A 22,907-nucleotide genomic window follows, 5' to 3' on the forward strand; every position below is an offset into this window, starting at 1 on the left:
CTGGTGGAAGGCACTTTTATGGGTTGGGATGTTTAGCCAGGGAATAGTTAGGAGGCTGCAGGCTGTCAGTGGGTGTAATACTGTGACTGAAGCTGCTACACTGCTTTTCTCTCCCCTTGGCTTTCATGGGCACAGGAGTGGAGGCAGAATCTTGGCAAGGGAAGGGAGGGTAATGAGCCAGGTGTGCTTGCTGACATAGGGACGAATCCTGTGTTCACTCCTCCCTGTGGCACTTCAGGGCCCTGTCACCTTAGGCCCAGGTCACCAACAGCTTTCCCCTGTGTGATCTGCTCCTGGCTCCTTGCACAAGGACTGTGCCAGGATCTGCCAGGACTGTGATTTGACTTGACATGGTATTTACCCAGACCTACAAAAGGCAGCTGTAGTACAGCTGCCAGGCCTTGCTCTATGTTTACCTACCAATCTACCTGGCCTTCAGAGCTGTGGTGCCATTGAGCTGCTGTCCAGTGAGAGCAGCTAGGAGGATTTTTTTGTGCTGTACTGTGTGCTTCTGTGTACCGTGACATGATGGGCCATGCCAACCCTCTGACTCTGCACGCAGGAGCAACTGACCACAAGTGCCAGTGGTTCCTCTTCCCCCAGCACGTCCCATGGGCTGCTGCTTCTTTCTCAACCCTCTCCCGTGATCTCTTACTGTTTGTACTCATATGCTGTCCAGCGCAGCTCTCCTTAGGCTGAGGTGCAAGAAACTCCAGAGTGGCTGAGTCCGAGTATCAGGTTTAGTGCTCCAGCTGGATGGCACTTCAAGTCAGACCCACAGAGGAATTTTGCATCCAAATAGCTACTGAGAGTAACTCAGCTGTCCCGGAGTGGGAGTGCTGAGGGGTCTTACCAGCTTAAGACTGCTGCCGTGGTGGAAACACCTGAGCCTGGGTCCAGCTTCAGGGAAATGATGGAAAACAAAATTATGTCACAGAATCATCGAAACTGAAGAGATCAAGGGAAGCTTAAAAACACCTGGGTCCAAGAAGTTGGGACCTACAGGAAGAAACCTGTTTGAGTGCAGAGCAAGAAACATATTATCGGTTCAGCTCCTGGCCCTCCTGCTTTGCATAAGGGCTTTCTATAGTTTGACACATTTCTGAGATGCTGAGCCATGGACTGCTGGCTCACAGATGAATTTTACTCTAGTCTCAAACAATTCATCAAGCAACTGGTGTAAAAATCTCTGCCTGTTTCCTCAGGATTTTGACACTGTCCTGAGAGGCCGCAGTCACAGGCCAGAGTGTTTTGTGCAGCTGTAGTGGCATAAACCACTACATGGAAGAATAAGCTCCTAAGTGCTGAGTGGGATCCAAATGGCTGCCAAAGGGATCCAGGAACTGAACTGGCCGGTCTTAGAAGACTCAGGTTTACCCAGAGGACCCAGATTCAGGGAGCAACAAGTGAGAGGAGAAGCTAGGAAAGAGGTGAGAAAAGAAGGCATGCAGGAGGCAAGATGGCTCAGTCTGGGGTTGGCATGTACTGGTACTGGCATTTCTCCCCGTGTTGCTACTACTTAGCAAGAGGGACATAGCCTGTGCTGCTGAAATGTCTGCCTCCCACCATGGCCTCTCAGGTGTGGGGCGTTTGTAGCCCAAATGCCTTGGCATAAACGGTTGTCTGCATCATGGAGGGGTGCTCAGGTGTGTGACTGAGAGGAGTGAAGCTAGCTGCTGAGCTGTAACAGTTGATTTAATGCTCTCTCCAGTGGTTATTAGCTCATTGCAGAGTCAAGTTGGTGAACCATGCTTTGGGGAGCTTCGGTGAGAGCACTTACGTAGGCAGAAGGTTGCATTTCACTCTGCAGATGGCAAGAGTAGGCCAGGAGACTTTGAATGTGAGTGTCTGGTGGAATAACCCCACTTCTGACCCCAAACACCCTCATTTCAGTGCCAGGGGTCCTAGAGGGCGCAGATGCCATGTGAGACTGAGAGGAGGGCACTGGTGTCCAATAGCTGTCATGTTGCACCCCAGAAATGACTGAGAATTTCTGCCTGAACAATGAGTCTGCACAGGAGGAGGGGAGGGAAGGCAAGGTAGTGAGATGTTATTCCTTGAGTCACACAGGGAAAAGATGAAACGGTATAAGGGGGACCAGATCTAGCTCCCCCAATTTCATATCATGTTGGGAGGGTTCCCCAGCGCAAAATTTGGATACAAAATTTGGATACAAAATGCTTTTCGCCCATCTGGCCTGTGCAGATCAGGCTGCTGCCACAGTGAGATGTGGAGTTGTCTGAGGAGTGCCACAGCCCTGTCTGCCTGCCTCCTGCAGGCCAACCTCTAGGAAACTTGGCCACCAAAATGTGCCTGTGGTCTTACTCCGTGAGACCGAAGAAGGATGGTGCTCATGGGTTAAATAAGAGAGTTGGTGGGCACAGTTTAACCAAGCTGAGGCAGTGCCAAGTTGGGGATAGCACCCAGGCATGCTGCCACCCTCATTTTCCTGGGAACTGATGTCTCTGAATAGATGTCTTAATATTGCTGATCATGTCTGAGTGGTTTGAAGCACTGAAATCCCTGAAGAAATGCAGGGAATTAAGCCCTGCCAAGGAGGCTTTTTCCACCAAACTTCCTGGAGCGCTTTGGTCTCTGCCTTTCCTCGGCAGACCCGTCCCACCCCATCCTGTCCCACCAGGCTTCCGTGACACTGGCGGCTCCGCAGCTGCAGCTTCAGCCCTGACGTCTGCACGCTCTGAGGCCGGGCTGAGTCACTCAGTGTCTGCATGCTGTACGGCCAGGCTCCTGCCAGAGGTACGGCAGTAACCCTGCTCGGCGGAATTAATGGTGTGTCTGGAAACCTTCATCAAAGTCGGCATGTAAACTGTCCCTCCAGCCACGCGTCCTCTGAATCATGGGGGTCAGGCTCTGGCTGGGAGGAATGGGATTTCTTCTTCCTTTTTGTGCAGCACCGAGCGCAAGATTTTGCGCGCAGAAATGTCTCCTTGCAGGTAGCTGGAAGTAGTTTCCAAGGGCACATTTCTGGACAAGCCAGGACACCCAGGGTGGGTGACTGGTGTATACCGATGTCTTGAAAACCTTCTACTACTGTAAATAATGATTCTGGCTCTTAGTAGAGCTCATCTGGTTCTTCCCCCTCTAACCACCCATGACTTTTCGGCAGTGTTGTTAACACAGCTATAAGCCAGGGAGGAATAGGAAGAGGGGACGTTAGCAGGTGGGCAGATGGAGCAACCTTAATTTTGGAGATGTCCCTGAGCAGGTGTGGGTCTGTAGGGTTTGTGTGATGTGGCTGGTCTGTCCCTGCAGTGGTTGCCAAGCATGCTCCTTAGACCAAGGCCTTGTTGCTCTTGGGTGCTGCTGCTTGTTCAGACTGGAGCAGAGGGGATTTCAGGCACTTCAGGCACAGAGCTGCAGGCCGCACGTAGCTCCATGGCTTCTCAGCCGTCCCCTGCCCAGCAAAGGGCATGTGGAAAGAGGCCTGTTGATGCATCCTGGCCCCAGGCCTGTTCATTGTGAGCTTGCCTGCGCTTTCAGGCCTAGAAAATGCAGCAAGCCAGGGCCTCAGGAGAGACAGTCTGACACGCAGTGGAAACTCATGGCTCGTAGGAGCCAAACTGCTGGAAAGCTACGCTAGCCGGTCAGGCGGGTGGAAGGGAAGATGCATGTACAGAGATGCTGCAGATCATGCAGAGCTGGACCTCCAGCAGCAGAGATGTTTAGACCCCCGCTGGCCAGTGGAGTCTGGATCCTTGCTTGATCCTCAGAGTCCATGGGGGACGCCATGAGCCCCTCAGCTCAGTAGTAGATTTAGAGCCTTGGTGAACACTATAGGTGAGGAAAGGGGCTCTGCTAAGATGCTGCTGCAGGTCTAGGAGTTCATGGTGCTTCATTTGTGCCCTCTCTTACCCAATGCTGGACCCTTCCCTAGGAGATGTGTCTCTCAAGGAAGATATTCCTTTTGCTCCTGTAGTCCTTGCTTCCACCTGCGACCCACATCTGCAGCGTGTAGCCAGCGTAGCTAACGCCTGGTTTGCAGCTGAGACTTGGGGATTGTGGGGACTCTGAGTACGTGAATGAAAGGTGCCCACCCCTGTGAGCTGGTTGTCATTCACTGTGGGTGGGAGGAAGGAATATTTTGGCACTCGCCACACACGGATGCCATACAAACAGCCAGAAAAAAAGCAAATATTTTGGCTGTCCCAACACATCTGTTTAGAAGCAGCTCAAACCCAATTTTAAACAAAATGGAGAAGAAAAAAAAAAAACATTAATTGAAGACATGTCTTTAGGAACGCGATGCCTTGGCTGGAGCCCAGCACTGGCAGACTTGTTGGGAGATCATGTAGCACACAGATGAGATGATAGCCCAGGCTCTGTAGTGAACCCCTGGTGCTGCTTTTTAGCAGGTCACAGATGCCCTGAGGAAGCCGAGAGGTTACTGGCAGGCTGCGTATGGCTGTGCACGCACAAAGAGCTCTCATGGGAGCTACGTACTTCCCCATTCATCACACCTCCCCAGCACGCAGGCTGGAGCGCAGTAGCTTCCTTTTGTTTGTGAAGGACTCTCTCGGCAATTGGCAGCTCTTCTCCTGTGCCTGTTCCATCTTTTGTCTTAAGGATGCAACCCCAGGGATCCTAAAAGGGCTCATCTGTTATTCCCGGCAGTCGCTGGCTCCGTGTGTGGGACTTGGATTATCAGAGTAGGAACAACTGACCCAAAATATGTTGACAAATCCATTAAGATTCAGTGAAGCTGGAATACAGTTCTCTTGATAGTCTCCTCTGGGTGACCCTGGACCTTGTTAATCTCTGCTACACCCAGAGGCAAAGCTGCAGAAACAGCTGAGAAATAGCTTCAGATGGGAAATTAGTATGATGTGTGGAAGTGAGAGGTCCATGAGCTTTTGATCTGCTTTTCAGATGAGTTCTGCAGCCCTTCCTGAGCTCTGTGTTGTTGCAGGAACCTGCAATATTTAGGCTGAACTCACAGGTGAGGTATGTTTGAGCTATAGTCTTGGCAGGGCATACCTCTCCTCTATCCTCCTGCCAGAGCCCAGAGATACTGATAGATTAACGCCAGCGTGGTCAGTGCTCTCAATATCATGGCTTCAGGGCATGTGCCGTGTTAGTCCTGTGCCTGGTGTGCTGGCCGCCTCTTGGCCCCATGGTGTCTGCACCTCCCCACCCCTTGGCAAGATCTCCTTCCTTGGAAGGCAGGTGACACGACCTGTGCAGCCACTTTGATCCAGCGTGGGGAAATCTGAGGGAAGGGCTGGAGAGAGGCCAGGCCCCACTTTGCCTTCGCAGCAGGGGGCATTCCTCCCTCTCCCTTCACGAGTGCCGGAGCAGAACAAAATGTGTGAGCTTGGAGAGGCTGGTGGGGCCTGGGAAGGGAGCAAGGAAGAGTCCTGTGTACAGAATGGGGAGTCCCAAAGCCCACAGTACCATCCTGCGCGGCAGAATTTATCAGGCGGTGAAGTCCTTTGGGGACAGGCCCTGGCTTCACCAAGAGGTTACACCAAAGGGCTGCCAAGTCCCTCTTGCATCGTGAGGTTTGGTGGCATCAAAAGGACTTTGCTAGTGTCAGCTGGGGCAGCGTTCCCATGGACTCACGCAGCCGCACAGATCTGGTTGTGCACTGGCAGCAAGAAAGGCGATAGTTAACTGCTGTGCAGACATTATTTTTACACAGCCTCCTCCACCATACACAGCCGGCGTCCGGGATGTAATAAGTACTAATGCTGGCTTCCCAGGTTGAGGCGATGGGGGCAGGGAGCGTCTCAGAGGAAACCCTCGGCTCATGTCAATCAGCGGGACTTTTTATTTTACAGATCATGCTGCACAGCGCTTCCAAGTATGAACAAACCTAAATGAACACAGCTGGCAAGGCTCTCGTCATCTAACGCATTCCAGATGTGCAGTCATATGCTACAGTTCCTAACTAATGACATCCCTGAGGAAATCCCTGAGGAGGTTGCAGTGACGGGCCGGGAAGGGGTGGGAAAGGGGCAGCCCAGCAACCTGCTGGTGGGTTGACAACATCAACTCTCTGGAGGCTGTTGCCTGAGCCCCTGGCAAAAGCCAGAGGCCTCTGCCAGCCCTGTAAGATCAGCAGAGCTTGGCTAGGCTCCTAGTGACTGCCTCTACTGTGCACAGCACCTGAACAGTTCTGACGGGGGAGGTAGAGCTACCTAAGGTAGTACGGTGCCCTGGTCTGGAAGCCAGAAAACTGCCTTAGTTCAGTTGTAGTGGAGCAAATTAGTGATGTTTTCTGATGATTAATTGAAACCGAAGCATTTATGCTGCTTCCCAATTGGTAGCCAGTTCAGTTCTCCCTGCTCGATGCTTTACTTTGCTACAGAGACATATGAGAAGTATGTCTAGGAAGGAAGATTTGCAAAACCTGTCCCCTCCCCCAGAAATATCTGGCCTGCACATCACCATTTTATGTTTCTGCATGGTCTGGGATGCATTTGAACTCTGCACAGTCTGTGATGTGTTTAGTTTCATCACGCCCATGTGTGAAAGGCTGTGCTAGTTTTATAAACCAGGACTTGGGGGATGCTCTGAGGTTGACTAGAGATAATTCAAGAAATCTGTGAGGGAAACCAGTCCCTCTCTGCAGCCCCTCACCCTAGGTAGGAGATGCCATCATCTTCCCTAGCATTGCCTTCTTCACTTTGTCTTTCAGAAACTGTAGGCAAGCTGTCTCCATACTTGCTTCTTGGATGGCGGAGTCATTTTGGGTCTCCCCGTGGCTGCTCTCCTCTCCCCTTAGCACCTTTGCAATTAACCTCTGAACTCTGCCTAATCCCAGGATTAGCACATCACGGGCTATTGGCGAGGGTTCCCACCACCCCTTGTGCTGTCCTGGCATCCCTGACAAGCTTGCTGGGGGTCTGGAAAGCCAAGGCCCCCCAAGAGGGGAAGGATGTTTGTAACGGTTGGGGGATGCTGGGGGCCTGGTGGGAGAAGGAAACTAATCCTTGAGTCGCTGCGGCTCTCAGTGATCTCACAGAATCATAGAATGATGAGGTTGGAAGGGACCTCTAGAGATCATCTAGTCCAACCCCCCTGGTTTGCTGGGCGGTTAATCTATGGACCTCAGTGGTTGTTAATCAGCTTGTCCTAAATACCTGCCAGTCCAGGTAAAACTCCACAAACTGTTCTGAGGTCACCGGAGCTGGAGGGAACAAGTCCTCCAGATGCCAGCAAGATCTTGGAGTTTGAGTCCAGCAGATGCTCTCTGAAGGAGAGCAAACCCTCTGCAAAGCCATATGGGCTTGCAGTGGTGCAGGCTGGAGCTTTTTCTGCACCTGGGAGCAGAGAACAGCACTTTCTCCTGCCTGGGAGGAGACAGGGAGGAGAGCTGTGATCTCCCTGGTGGGTGGGAGACTGTTTGGGGAACAAACAGTGCAGCATGAGCTGGCACCTCTCCTTGTTACGTGAAGCTGGGAGGGGATGCTGAGCCCTGATTTTGTGCATGGCACCTGGTACATACAGGCAGGCTTGGAGAGGAAGCGGGTGATAAGCTATGTTCCCAGCATGTGGCACCCTGTGTGTGTACAGGATGTTTGGTTTGCTGTCAATCTGCTCCAGAGGTGGCAGGGATGGGGAGATGTAAAGACAGGCTAAAGACAGGCTTTTTTTCCCTGCCTGTAATTTGATTATGTCTATACCTCTTTCTGTCACTCACAGATAAAAAGATGAGAAGTGATGATCAGACGCTCTGCCTCTGTGCCCTCTGGATTGTGTTTGCAGGGAAGTGGGCTGTGGGCACATCTTTTGCATGTGACTCAAGTTGACATACCCTGCTTGTGTCCAGGTGCCAGAGCATCTCACTGGAAGATGCCTCTGGCTTGTGGAAGCCCATCCAGTGGCTCATGCCTGGACACATCGCCATGGTGGATGAGTGCAGGTGGTGAGCACAGAGGGCCAGCTAGTGCAGGGGAGCAAGGGAACAGGGCTGGATGGACAGGTTCAGCGTGAAGGATGGCCTCATGAGAGTGGTTGCTATTGAGCCCACACATCTCCTAGAACAAATGCCAGCGGTGAGCTTTGACTGATGAAGGGCAAGGGCTCTGAAGTGAAAGCATGTTGTTAAGGATGTGTTGGAGTGCTCACAGAATCACAGAATGATTAAGGTTGGAAGGGACCTTTGGAGATCAGGTCCAAGCCCAAGCAGGGTCACCTAGAGCACATTGCACAGGATCATGTCCAGGTGGGTTTTGAATATCTGCAAAGAAGAAGACGCCACAACCTCTCTGGGCAACATATTCCAGTGCTCTGTCATCCTCACAGTCAAGAAGTCATTCCTCAAATTCAAGCAGAACTTCCTGTGTTTCAGTTTGTGGCCACTGCCCATTGTCCTATCACTGTCTACCACTGAAAAGAATCTGCTCCCCTCCTCTTGACACCCTGTATTTTTACACATTGATCAGACTGCCTCTCAGTTTTCTCTTCTTTCGACTGAACAGGCCCAGCTCTCTCAGCCTCTCCTCATAGGAGAAATGCTTCAGGCCCCTGATCATCCTGGGGTCTCTCCAGTAGCTCCATGTCCCTCTTGTATTGGGGAGCCCAGAACTGGACTCAGTACTGCAGATGTGGCCTCACCAGGGCTGAACAGAGCGGGAGGATCCCCTCTCTCAAACTTCTACTGTGATCTGGGCAGAGAGCCATCTGTCGAAGCAGGAAGGATAAATCAGAGAAGCCCTTCCCTCAAATCAAGCAAGTTCACCTGGGAAGAGGGATGCCAAAAGGGTGACAGAAAACTGTGAGGGAACAGCCTGAGTCCAGGATAGGTGAGAGATAGTAACTGGTGTAGGAAACCTGTGAAGTTGAGAGGTGAAGAGTGGCAGGGAAACAGGGTCACCATAGGAAATAAAGATGCTGCACAGCTCACGCTGGATATCAGGAAGCATTTCTGGGTCCATGAGACCTTCTCCCAAGGGAGGGCTGGTTTCTCACTGTTCGCACCACTGGAGGTTGGAAACTTCTGGATCTCCTGCTTTACCCCAATTGCTGGGTGCTAGGAGAGGTCTGGACTCCCCACAGTCCAGGGCATGGGGAAGCTTCAGTGTTGTCACTGGGGAATTCCCCATCTGCGGAGAGCAAAACTGATGGGAAAGGCACTGCCGGCTTCTGTGAAATGTTTTCATTCATTGCAGTCCAGCCAGGAACTGATCCTGGCAAAAGGCGATGAGGGGATGTGTTTCATTCCTAGCAGAGCTGGCGGGGGCTGGTTTTGATCAGAAGTGATCTGGCACTGGACCTCAGCACTGCTGATAACTGCAACCTGCTGCCTGAAGCGCCTGGAGGAGGCTCGCTCTTGTTTGCATTTGAAAGGGCCTCCTGTGCTCACTGCTCTCACAGTTGAACAGGGTCCAAGGCAGCTTACTTTTCTCTTTTTTATCATCGTTATTATTTTTTAATAAAGTTCCCTGATTAGCTTCTAAAGCCTGTGGCTGAGGGGCCAGGGAATTCATTTCCTCTCCTTGGCCACTCGCAGTGATTTCCAGGCCAGCTCAGAACTGCAACAAGACGGGGGATTCAGCACCACGGCTCTGAGTGGAGAGAAGAAAACAAAGTCCAGGGCAACAGTTCTGCATTGCACCTTTCCCTACATCATGGTGCTCTTTAGGACCTGTCACAGAGGCCTTGGGTTGGTGGGTAGAGGCTGTTTAAGAGGGCATACGTTGAAATGGTGTGGGGAGCCTAGGGATGCAATATTCATGCATAAAGTGGAACTCATTGTTCAGGAGGGGAAAACATCCATCAAAAGAACAAGGTGTGAGCAACCCAGGACTTGGCCAGCGAGTCTGGACTCAGGCATTTGTGGACTTTTCTGACAGGAGTGTAGCAGCATGGATTAAATAGAATTAGGGGAACAGCAGGGAGGATAACACTCATCATTTGTAAAATGTGCGTGGGAAAGTGTGTCTCATCCTCTCCTTGATTTTATTCTTTTCCGGTTCTGCTGACACATTTCTGCAGTCGTCAAATACCATATGATTATTAATAACAACTGTGTTATTAGTAACAATAATTATGAATAGCATTGATATTAATATTAATGAATATTTGGTGTTATTTGTAGAACTGAGGAAGGAACTGAAGTCTGCACAGAGAGACTTGCTGTATTAGCAAGATGCCATTGACTCTTCTCTTTTTACAAATGTCTCCATTTTTTACCTCTCTCAGAGGGAGGGAGGGATTTCTCTTCCCAGAAAATCTTTTTTTCTGCCCTTCTCTGTGTGCTGGAGGTCAGTGATGTGGTGTCCCACAGGGAGGCTGGTGGGTTGTAGGAGCTCAGGATAGATTGGACTTTGGTCCTTGTTTGGCAAAATGCCACTGTGACAACCAGACAACCTGGGGAACCTGCTTCCCGCATATCCAGGAGGAATTTGGACACTATGAGAAGCCACAACGAGCTGCAGGCTTGTAGTCTAGAATCCAGACTAAGAAGGGACTTAGGGCAGCAATTTGAGTGAAACAAAGAGGCAGAGGGGAATGAACAGAAGACGCTTTGGGTTCCACATGGAGGAGTCTCAGTCATAGTGACTCGTTGAGAAAGTCTTCAACAGTCAGGGGAGGAAATACAAGTCTGGGGTTAGCAATAGCCAGGGAATGGAAAGGACATGAGCTCCTGAGATTTGGTGGCCTGTTGAGGCATACAGAGCAGGGCCATGGTCCTACTGATGTCTTCCTCTCTTGATTTCCAAGGCAGAGAGAGGAAGGGAAGGTGCTTTGAACTGGAAAATAGCGTGTTATGGCTGGGCTTCCCAAAGCAAGGGCTATGTGGAAGATTCACAGGGCTTTTAGGTGCATATGCCACTGATAGAACTAGAGGAAACAACCAGAAACTAAAGCATCAAAAGTTCCACAGGAACTTAAGGAAAAATTTCCTAACAGTGAGGGTGACAGAGCACTGGAACAGGCTGCCCAGAGAGGTTGTGGAGTCTCCTTCTCTGGAGATCTTCAAAACCCGCTTGGATGCAGCCCTGTGCCACATGCTCTAGGTGACCCTGTGTGTGCAGGGGGGTTGGACTAGATGACCTCTAGAGGTCCCTTCCAACCTTAAGCATTCTATGATTCTATGTTTACGAGCTTCTGTGATTAGCAAGCTCCTTGCAAGCATGCAGTGTTGGGATACTATAACGTAAGTTGCTCTGGATCTTCAGTGATTCTTAATATTCACTAATTCCCTTGAAGAGCCTGAAGGTGCCTAGATATTCCTGCTTACTGGCACTCTAAAGGGACAGCCTGATATTCACCTTTTCCCTTTCTTCCTCTTTGCATTTCCATCCAAATGGATAGCTGCTTTGGCTCTGTTTCTCCCTTGCTGTGGCATCTCACCTTCCTGCCTCGCTTTGGCCTTCAACTGGCTTCAGAGAGAAGCCATCCATTGCTATACATCACTTTGCTTGCCTTCTTTTGCTCAGGTCCTTCTCTGCCTGATTGACATGCTGACGATAACAAATCTCTTCAGTCCCTTTACCCCTTCACTACATGTATTTCTCTTGCTGTCCATCCCTGTGATGGAAACCTTGGCAAGAAATTCAGAGACACATTCAGTTGACTAACCCTGGAAAATGTCAGAGCACAGCTTGAAGTGAGAGGTGAAGGCTGAACCCTATCTTCAGCTCTGAATGGGATTCTTTCTCTTGCTAGTATTGGCCTCCGTGATGACCCCAAAGCACTTGTGCTCGTCTACACAAGTGAGAGAGGAGATATCCACTGAGATAGCCTGCTTGATGCTCCAGCCCTGACTTTAACGTTGGAATATGTGTACTGGCAAGTGCTATAGGGAGTCCATGTCAGAGAAGGTAAGTGGAAAGCTGTGCTACAGATTCAGGGACAGATCCCTTGTTTTGGACTTAGTGTCCTGGCATTGAATAACGGTGATGCACTTGTAAGCGTGTATGTAGATATTTTGGTTGTTCATGTGGTCGGACATTGCTCAGGCAGAGTTGTACATACCTGTTGGGTGTGCTCTGTGGAAGCAAGGGGTTACGTCTTTCCTCACTGCTCCATCTCTCCCCTTCCTGGTGCTACATCCCCCATTCAGAACCTCGCAAGCAGCTCTTGGCCCTGAAGTGATAAGAAAGGAGGCAAAAAGAAACATTTCTGAAAGGTAATTCTGAAAGGCCACTTGAGGTGGTCTCAAGTCAGAGAGCCCTGTAGTTTTACAGGTACCTTAAAGAGGAAATAGTGGCAACATGGTGGTTGAACAATGGTGTAGAGGAACCCTGAGAGGCCTCACAGCTTTCAGTCCAGGCTGAAGGGAGAACAAATCAAAATGAAAAAGGTCCAAATTCCAGGCAGATAAGAGGGATTGTTATGCAATCCCAGTACCCTGCGAAACAAATTAAAGGACACATTTTTCTAAGGGACCGACAAAGAGCATTAGCCAAGGGTTTCATAAAGTGGCCCAAGTTGTGCTGTTCAACCACAGGAGCCAGGATGTGCAGTGACTTTGGTCAGGATTGAGCTCTCTGGCTAAAGTACCACACTGTGGGCAGTGAGGACGAGCTGGATCTGTGCAGCGCAACACTGAGTAGAGGGGATGCTTTATGTAGAGCCCCTGTCTTGCTGTGGCTGGCTCTCCAAATGTGACATGGCTACTCCTTTCTAGTGTGGCAGGGAAGCATAGTGCCAAATTAGATGAGCTCTACTGTTTCTGCTTGGTAAGAGATAGGATAACAGTCAGGGATTAGATCTGACATGGCAAGGGAAAGGTTAGTGGCAATTGGCTGGTTCATGCCCTCTTCAGCTGCACTCACAACATCTCAGTGTAGCCCGAGTCGTTGTTTCATAGCATGGAGCTGCTTCATCTAGCTGTACAGCAGCTCTGGGCAAAGCACAGCTTTGAAGTGCCAAGGGTTTCTTTCTGCAGCTCCCCCATGAGAGGCCTTTCAGCCAACACCCCAGCTTCTCTATGGGTGGTGCAGAGGCTAGACATCATTAGGTCTGGAGCACATATGAAGCAAATCCAGCAATGTCCTGCTGAGCTTGCCCAGTCTTGGGCTTGCTGGGAGTGAGGTGGTGTGAGCAGGCGATTCAGAAGAGGTCTTTGAGAAGCCCAGAGGATTCACTACCCAGATAAGACAAATCCTAAGAATGACAAGAACAGACAGTCTTTATAAGCCACCCTGTCCCCTCATTCTCCAAATGTGTGGATGCTGGCCAGACCATCTGAGGTTGGCTCATGACTGCTCATAGTGTAGAAGTGCCTTGTGGGTTCTGTTAGGAAATCTTTGGTGTTCCCTGTGTGGGATCTTGGGCAGCCTCAGTTCCCTCATTGACTTTTAGTCTTCCACCAACATGCTTTAAAGGAGGCCAAACTGGAAAGATGAGCTGCAATGGCCCTTGGAAGCCACTGTCTCCCAAGCGGAAAGGAGCTTTATGATCGTTACTGGAAGCTGCTGTGGCTGAATTACCAGAAATAAACCACTTCAACTTGAGGCCAAGTGCTTGCAGACCACTGCATTTCCTACTTTGGTAGCTGGGTCACCTTCCTACCACAGGGAGAAAATGCCATCCACTGCTCTTGCTGCTAAGGGGGGTGAGTGGCTGGCAATGAGGCGGGAAGACAAAGGTGGGTATCTCACATGAAGGCTTCTGTTAACTTTTATTATTATTATCATTATTATTATTTTTGGTAGAAGTGCATTTTCTGGGAACTTCTGAGTTTCAAAAGAAGTAGCAAGAGCAGCTTCATTTGCCTCAGGCAGTTGCAGGGCTTGGGGGCAGGAAGCAACTGGAAGGAGAGCGCTCTGCCCACAGCCTGGAAGCAGAGGATGTGTCCCTAGAGGCTCTTTTGCCTGAAACTAAGGTTTGGCCCAAGTGCACTTGGCAGGGTAAATGAATCTTCGTCAATACATCCCTGCCATTCTCACGCCCATCTTTGATTTTAATTAAACTGCATGTCTGTCTGGAGAACTATGTGTTGACCTGGTTCCTCTCAGGAAGCATGGTGGATGATGCCCACAGAGTTGTTAGCAGTATTCTTTTCTCAATGCCCTGGGGAAGGCGGCAGTGAGTCAGCCCTGTTTTACAGGGGTAACTAAGGCAAGGAGAGTCTTGTCTCCTGCATGCTCTGAGTCTGTGGCAGAGGCAATGGCAGTCCCCTGAATCTAGTGCTTCAATCACAGATCCATATTTTCCTACCCAGTCTGTGGGAATACACGGTGAAGAGGAAAGGGTTGATTGTGACCTGGGATATGCAGTGTTTTTGTGTGGCTCTGGGAAAAGCTGACTAGTACCACCTCGGTTGGCATCAGGAAGGAGCATCATGTGACAAACTAGGACTCCTTATAATTTCTCAGAATTTTGGGGTAAGGCATACTATTTACTCCTGCCCCAGTGGGTAGCCTTGCATGTACCTTGTGTGTATCTTTACGGACCGAAGGATTATGGATAATCTGGACTGAGAGTTTTGGAAGGGGAGGCTGAGCTGTGAGCAGTTCATTAAACCAGGGTAGGAAACACAGCACTGATGAGAACAGCAGAGACAGCGCCTCTGTGAAAGCCACCTTTTCCTTGGTTTTCCTCTGTGCTCCCCATCCCCCGTAAGACATATCCTGCTCATTACTCACTAGAACAACTAGGCTGAGGTGGCTGATGCTCATCAGGATCGAGCCACAAGCAGGCTGTGGTGCTTTCCCTGTGCACATCCTGCCTCCTGCATTTCCCTCCAGGGCTCCTTCACTGGGCATTAGAGCTTCGTGGAGATAAGAGACCTGGTACCAGAGCCCTGTGCAAAGGCGGGGGGTTGCCGAGCCTGGCGACCTTTAGCCAGCATCTTCTCCCTGCTGCACTGTGAATGCAATCAGCTTGGCCTGAAGTGTGGCCAACACACCGAATCCACCGGCTTGGCCAGGATCCCAACCCCAAATAACGCAGGCAGTTGCCAGGCACTGCTTGGTTTTCTGCCCTGGAGTCAGGGGGAAGGAATGTGGGTGGCTCTGTGTGTTAAAGCTGCTGATGCCATGGTGGTTGGTGCTGATCGGCAGCCTGGCCTGGCTGGGAGCTAGAATGGACTCTTCTCAGGAGGGGAGATGAGCTTGGCTGTCCAGGGCAGTGAAACTGTACTGGGGCAGTTTCTGGCTCTGGTGTGGGCCAAGGTTAGACAGAGGGTATTTCAGTGCCAGGCACCACCTCTTTCCTGTGTTTCACACTTGGTGTAACATCTGTAACCCCACACTTCGCAGGTGTGGGTGCTGTACCCCATCCTGCCATTCCATGGAGCTGGGATGATGGTGCTCAGTCTGGGGCCTGCCAAACCAGGTTGTCTGCTAAAGGCCCTATTTCTTCTTATGCTCACCATGCTCACTCCTGAAGGCCTCAGAGGCCCATAAAGGGAGAGAGTTGTAAGCCTCACAGTCTGCTTCTGTGCCCCACTGCCTGCTGTTTGCTGTCCCCCACCCTCTTCTCTGTAATGTGTAAAGGACACTTCTCTAAGAGTCCTTGGTGCATGACTGCAGGGGTGATTTTCCCTGACATTTGGCAGGTGGAAGCCTTGCTATCTGATGGGAATGCCCATGGGCATCAGGCCCTGGGATGGAGCCTGACTTCTTGTCCCAGAGTAGAAGAGAGGCCAGGACATAGTCCTTGAGTGCTGTGCAAATCACTACTGGAAGGAGAATGGGGAGTTTCCCCGCCTTGGTCCCAGCAGAAGATAGCAGCCATTTTTATCTTCATCCTAAAAGATCCCAGGATAAAGTTGGGTATCTCCTGCCTAACTGGCAGAAGACATAGGACATAGGAGTGCTACCTACCTAAAAATTTGCCTTCCGCCACATAGATGTTTCCATCATATTGCTGAGCTGTAAAATTCCCAAGAGCCCAACAGTGGGGAAAAACATTCATGCTCTTCTCCTGGTTGAGTTGCGCAGTGTGTGTCAGCACTTTGGGTGCAATCAGTTTTGTCTGGTCAGTGAGTTTCTTCCGTTGTTTGTGTGGGCCTTTCACAAAACCTTGGGGAAGAGTGAAACTTTTTTAGAAAGTGGAATATATGACTGTAAACCACTAATGTGTTGGAGGGTCTCAGGGATGGATAGAAGTGCCAAAACAGCTTCTAGCTTTCAGGATATTAGTCACCATCACTATCACTTCTTTTGGCACTCAGCTCCCTGCTATGCAGCCTTTCTCAGTGTCCTGATTCCCCAGGAACTGTAACAGATTTTAAAAGGACCATGCCTTCCTCCATATCTGCGCAGTTCATACTACCTCATGGCTACTACTGTGACATAAATAAAATATACATAAAATAACTGCGGTATACTAACTTTGGAAACAGACCAGAATACAAATGGACAGTTTCCTTCTATACTTAGCAGTAAAGCCACAGCTCCTGAAAAAACTCCAGTTGCTATTAGGCTTAGCATGCGTAAGCATCCATTAATATTTGAGGTATGATAACAGGAAAGATTTTCTAACTATCAGGGTAGCAGTTACTAGGACAAGCATCCTAAGCATGCAGTGGGAACTCCTTTCTATGGTGTTTTCAGAAGATGTTAGGTCAATATCTCCTAGGGACAGTTCTGATGGCACCTGAGCAAGATCTCTTTCATATCTGCACCTCTATGATCTACCCTGCTTTCTATCCTCGAAAATGGGATCCAGTTCAATGTCTCTGCTCCCATATGTGGAAAGTGTGCTCTCTGAAACTTGAGCCCACTGCTATCTTGAGCCCACTGCTGGCACTGCAGCTATCTGTGGTCATGCTCTGCCAGGGTCTCCCACATCAGTGGCTGAAGTATCTCCTTGAAGAAAGTTGTTAGCGCAGAAGACAAATTAGGAGAGCAGAGTTAAGTGTCACAAATGTGGATTACGTGCAAGAACTGCCATAGTGATGCTTGCGTAAGTTTGCAGAAAATTCTGTAAATGCTCCCCAACAGAGGCATGAACGATCCCCTACACCTCAGTGTGTTATTAACTCCAGGGGTCACAGCTGTGACAGTGGAAAGGCAGCACACGATGGGCTGAGCATGATGGAAAAAGGCTGGGCTGAACTTTCCTGCCAATGCAGCCAATTACTGGCAGGATGTATCCTAACAGAAACCTGGAGTCCTAGGGTCTGCTCTTCAATCCTGCATAAGCAGGACCTCTCTGTGCTTCCAGGAAGGAAAATTACCCAGTTAATGTTATTTTCAGGTTTTTTAAGATTGCAGGAGTAGTTGGTATCATATCGCAAAAAAAGTGAAGAGGGATAATAGTTCTTCGCACAAAACTTGATGAAGCTGTGGAAATCCCTGCAAATCCTAAAAACTTCTGAGTACTAAAGATGACACACACAGAGAAAAAGTCTACCAAGGGCTATTAGACCTACTCTTCCTCAGGCATCTGCTATCAACCAGTGTTGCCGACAAAGTACTTAGCTAGACGGATGTTCACTTTGACCCAGTACAGCCGTTCTTAAAGTCTTAAGTGTGTAGCCAAAGGGAGGCCATTGTTGCATGTATAGTTTTGCTGGTGACAAGTCTTTTCATGGTCATAAGTATTTAGCAGCGGAAAGCTTCACAGGGCCCAAACTGTATCTTCCTCCTTTTCCCCTGTGAAAGCACGAATTGCTTCCCAGTCCCAGGCTGTCATGATCCTGGTGCCAGAACATGTGTGTTGTGTGTCATCCCAGTGAGTGTCCAGACCTGGAAGTTCATAGGGCCAGATGAGAAACTGGCAATGCCAGGAATTCAGCTGTTCTGGCAAAGAGTAGCAAACAACCTGCCCTTTGTACAACCACACTTAAACCATACCTCCACACTCACAGAGAAAAACATGCAGAGAGGGAGGTGACCTGTGGGAGGTCAAGAGGGAGAGGTCAAATGGCCCTTTGGCATCTTTACCTAAACACTGTGTGATTTGTGCACCATAAATTCCCTTGGGAAGAAACTGCACAGAACTCTGGTGAGGAAGCGAAATGGAGATTACTTGCACACTTGTGCAGTAACCCTCCTCAATATTGTAAAGAAACTAGGAAGGATGAGAGACCTACTGAAATAAGAAGGCTTATGTTAGGACATTGCTGACACCAGCCCCAGATGTTGCAATGCAGACTCCAGGTTGATGGGATGGCATATCCCACTGTGAACTGTGTGTGCTGGCGTTCAGGGCTTTGTAAGGAATTTCCCCAGCCAAGCTTGCCATGGAGATCTTGGGCTTGATATGGAGATGCTTTGAGACGCCATTTTAAAGAAACCTTCCTGAGTAGTAGCTCCTGTCTTACTCATAATGTGTACTTGGGGCCACTCTCAGAAAGTAACTTGCTATGACTCCCAAAGAATCTTCTGCAGGTGGAAAAATCTGCCAAAATCCCCTTCCTTCCCATTTTGCCTACTGCTTTCCTTCGGTGTCTGTGGCTGACACAGGAAGGTTCTTTTGTTGACTTTCCTCGCTCTTGTTTTTGCAGAATTAAAGCAGTTTCTAGTAGGTCACTTGGACGATATCTTTCATAACAACTTCTGGGAGGTTCATTGCCATGAAATAATAGATCTTGGTCCCACAGCTATTAAACCTTGTGCCTCTGGCAACTTGTATAGAGAACTGTGTCTACTGCCTAGATATCCTGATGTAGTAGTCACTGTAACGGTGCCTTCAGCACTGCAGAAGCCCTGGCAAACAGAGCCTGGGATTGTGCAATCCCCACTCACTTGGCATTGAGGGCAGGTGAGGAGAGCCCCCAGGAAAGGGAGAGCAGGGACGAGTTGGGGCAGGGAGAGCTGTGAGGTATCACTCCTGTGCTTGAGGCTGGAGGGTCTCCTGGGCTTGCAGTCCCTCCAGCACAAACAGAGGGAAAGGGAGCTGCATGCCCGGTGTCCCACCTATGCACTCCTTGCAGGCACACACAGAGAAAATGCTGTGGACAGGGATGGAACCAAGTGACTCCCCTTTTGTGCCAGAAAAAAAAGGAATTCTGTTGATTGGAAAGACAAAGCCAAATGCTGATGTGACACAGCCTGTCCGTGGAGCTGTCTGGGCTCTGCAGCGAAGTTTCATTCTTCCCATTTTATTGGATGAGCTAAACTAGATGTGAATCAACTCTTGGTTGGCTCTTTAACATCCCAGTCCCAGCAGGCAACCGGTGCACTGCAGCTGCTGCCTGTTCGACGGTGTGAACAGCCCCTGCACCACCTGAGCATGGTGTGGTGTTGGTCTGCTATGCACCAGCTCGCACTGGGGAGCCGAGCTCCTGAGGGAACGTGCTACCTTGTGTGTGTGTAGAGCTCCTTGCAGAGCCCTGTTCAGATGAGGCAGCAACCAAGCCTGTGTGGCCAGGCACTGCCAGTCCTGACGGCGCATGAGGCCCTTGGGATTTCAGGAGCATCGACAGAAGCATCGACAGAAGCATCGACAGAAGCATCTCCGTGCCCTTCCCCATGTCGTGCCTCACTCCTGGGGTCATTGCCTGCTCATAACCCCAGGCCCTGCAACCTGCTACCAGGACAGGGCAAGGCCACAGCAGTCTCTGTCCCCCGCCGATCGGGGGGGACAGACTTTGGCACACAACAGAGGGGCTGTGTGACCTGCCTGCTCCCAACGTGGTTGCTATAGGAAAGGGAGGAAGGCTGGAGGGAATGTGTGGGACCTATTCACACCCCCAGCCCTAATTCAAAGTGTCCCTGAGGTAATGTTTGCCTGGCTCGCTTGCCGTGATCTTGCCTGATAAAGGGGCCTCCTAAAAGCGGATGACGGGCGGGGGGAGGCGGGAGGGGGAAGTGCTTGAAGCGGCTGGAGAAGTATTTGCCTTGAATGCAAGTAACATATAGAAGTGGGGAGGCGGCTGCAGGGAGGTACAAGAAAGGGCCCATTGAAAAGCAAAGGGTGAAGAAAATGGCTTGTGGGGCACCAGGCTGGCCCCATGGGAGCCGGGCTGGCTGTGCCTGTAGATGCTGAGGTGGCGAGACAGCTTCCTGCAGCATGGCTTCCTCCTCCGCTTAGCCCTCGGCCCTCTGCAGGGCAGCGAGCCCCACGGCTGAGCTCGGTCTGCGCCAAGCTGGGCCCGTGGCCGATCTCAACCCTTAGCCCTGCGCTCGTGGTGGTTCCTGCTCAGTCTCGGAGAGCAGGTTGGGGCAGCAGATCAGCAAAGAGGTTGCTGGCTGCAAGAAGAGCAAGGATGAACCTTCTTTGAGTGCCAAGCAGGATGGCGGACATTGCCCTAAACACTCACGGTGTCACAACGGGGCGGTGGCACAGGGCTGCTGCGGGATGAAAGGACACATCTGTGCTTCTGTGGTCGGGAGCTTTGGCTCCTTGGCATCTCCCAGCCACAGAAGCACAGATGTTCATCCTTGCTCTTGATTCCGTCTTTAACACTAGCAAATTAATGGTCCTTTAGGAATATAGGTACAGTTGCATGGACACATACAGTAAAACTGCAAGCTGACTTGTAGCCAGTGGTAACTCTCTTCTGAATTAAAAGGTAGAATAAGCTTTGAAGTAATAGAGTTTATACGCCTTTCCCAAACTCATTTTTCCTTCTTCTTACCTTTCTCATCTTGAATTTCTTGTTATTCAGATCATCATTATAACTCTGCTTTTGAGCAGTCAGAATGCCCTATGGACAATGTGTTTTGTTTTGGAAAATCCCTTAATCAGTATGTGAATTCTGGGAAACAAATCCAAAATTCCCTTTGCCTAAAAAACAATCAAAACAAAACTCCAGTTATCCTGCAAATGTTTCCCTGCACGAACTATCACTGGGTGGAGAGCAATTTTGGCAAAGGGAAGGCACTGTGGCTGCCTCTTAAATTTTTATAGCTGATTTTAACAAATGCCCTTTTTCTACGCTCAGTGTTCTCTGTGATAGAGCTAATCAAAGAAACAAGGGAAGGACATTGCTGCTGTTGGGATAGTTTGCAAGACGGACACTGCACCCAAGAGTGAAAACTAGAAGGCCATTTTCAACACCACCAGTGGGGCCCCACGGTTTCCTCCCCGCGCTGGCGTTTCACACACTTATCTGCGCTCTGAGGGAGGAGGGTGGTGTGGGAACATACGGACTCTGAAGTCCAAGAGAGTAAATCAAGCCTGGAGAAGAGCTGTGGGGAATTTTGGAGAGGCTTAGTGCAGATGGGAGAAGGGATGAGCGATAGGGATGGCTGGAGGTCAGTGTTACCAAAGGTGGGGGAAGGCCAGGCTGTAAGGACTGTCCATTCACAGCCCTGTGTTCCAAAGGAACTGTGACTGTTTGGCCGTTTGGCCAGGAGGCTTGAAATCAGTGGGCACAACTCTGCGGAAAGCTCTTCCCAGTGTGCCACTGGGGTCAAAAGAAAACAAAAATGGGAGTGGGATGGAAGGGGAAAAAAAAAAAGCAGCCAATATTATAATGGCATTTTCTCATGGGAAGGGAGTATAGTCTACAGCTCTGGTGAAAAAGAAACAGAGGGGGCTGGGGCGCTGCTATTGAGAATGGTCGGGAGCCTGGGAAAAGCACTTCTATAATGAAAGAGGGAAAAGATGAGAGTGATTTAGGATAAGAAATGTTGTCATTGGCTTCAACTGGAAGAGGAGCAGGTCCGTGCCTCCTCTGACTTTTTATATGGCACCTATCATCACCGGACATGAGTAATTTGCAAAAGACTGGACTCTAAATAGATTATAAATATGTTTTTTAAACACCTCTGCTTATACTGAGAAAAGGACAGCCTTGAAATGGGTTTCTCCATTCTTATTTTCTTATTCTCTTTCTTATTTTAAGGAGTAACCCCCTCATTCAGGGGAGAAAGAAATTAAGCCTTTTTTTTGTGGAAAAAATAAAAGAAATGTCAAAATGTCCGGCTTGTGACTGTGGGAAGAGAAATAGTATGTAGAGAACTGACTTCTGGACTTCAAAGGGTAGCAATACGGGGGGAAGGGGCAAAAAGCAGTAAAATTGCCTTTGTTTAAGATTAATAACACTTTCATGGTTTTATTCCCCTCAGGAGCCTTCCCCAGATGGCAGCCTACCAGCTGGGAAGCGTTGCCCCTCATGCATAAAGGACATGCAGTGCTGCAAACAGGGAATCGGGGACTTACTGTAAGCTTTGTATTTCATTTCAGCAGCTTGATTGGGGTCCTGCCACTGAATCGGTTTCTGTTAATCCTCTATTTGTGTTTACTAAATATGTATCTCAAGCAGTTTTCTGGAATTCCCCTCTGCAAGCTGCTGTGATGAATGATGCAGGCTGCATCATGGAAGGTATAGCTCTCATTCATGTGCTGAAGGATTTGGAGATATTTACAGGTTGCTGTTGTTTAAGCTCGAAGTCCCATGTCCCTCCTATTTTTGGTCCATTTAATAGTGATCACAGGATGTTTTTACTCTTGTATGAAACTATTTCTTTAAAGCCTGTGTTGCAAATGACCTGGTGAATTTGTGCACTGGTTCTGAGCCCTCTGAGATCTCCAGTGGCTAGCATGGATTAAAAGAACTAGGTCAGATTTCTAAACTATAGTATACACGATTCTGCTGTTCCAGCTGGACTATCTGTAAAAGCTGGAAAAGAAAATCAGAGTCCTGGAAAGAGGTTTTGTTGGATGTGTACTTCCCAGAACTCCCCCGAAAAGCAATCCAACTGTGCAGGCTGGAGTGGAGAAACTTCAAAAGGTTTTTCCTAAGTCAAACCAGTGTCTGAAATCCAGTGGGAAAACTGTTGAGAATTTTGCTCGTGAGATAGATAGACAGATAATGCAAAAAGTAAGCAAGCAAATCAGAAAGAAAGGCACTTTTCTATATTCTCAGTATTATTTGATGTGAAATAGCGCACAAGTAATTATGTTTCTATTTTGACATTTAACACAGTAAGGCGAATTTCACCTTCCACTGCAAAACTGTTCTTTCTGGAATAGTGTAGAATACTGTTCACTCGTACATACCAGCCCCACAGAATGGCTTGGGATGAGAAAGGGAAAAGCAATTTGCAACCCATTGAAACTACTTTTAACTACTTCTGGGTGACAGA

The 22,907-nt window shown here is 49.4% G+C and overlaps 1 pseudogene; it reads left to right on the forward strand.

The window, feature by feature from the left end:
- Nucleotides 1-22,907, forward strand: part of LOC148594768 (uncharacterized) — a 122,085-nt pseudogene that overhangs the window by 22,414 nt on the left and 76,764 nt on the right.

This window comes from Tinamus guttatus, unplaced genomic scaffold (assembly GCF_059628265.1).
Source record: "Tinamus guttatus ecotype Peru unplaced genomic scaffold, ASM5962826v1 Tinamus_guttatus_pri_ptg000208l, whole genome shotgun sequence".
Taxonomy (NCBI): Eukaryota; Metazoa; Chordata; class Aves; order Tinamiformes; family Tinamidae; genus Tinamus; species Tinamus guttatus.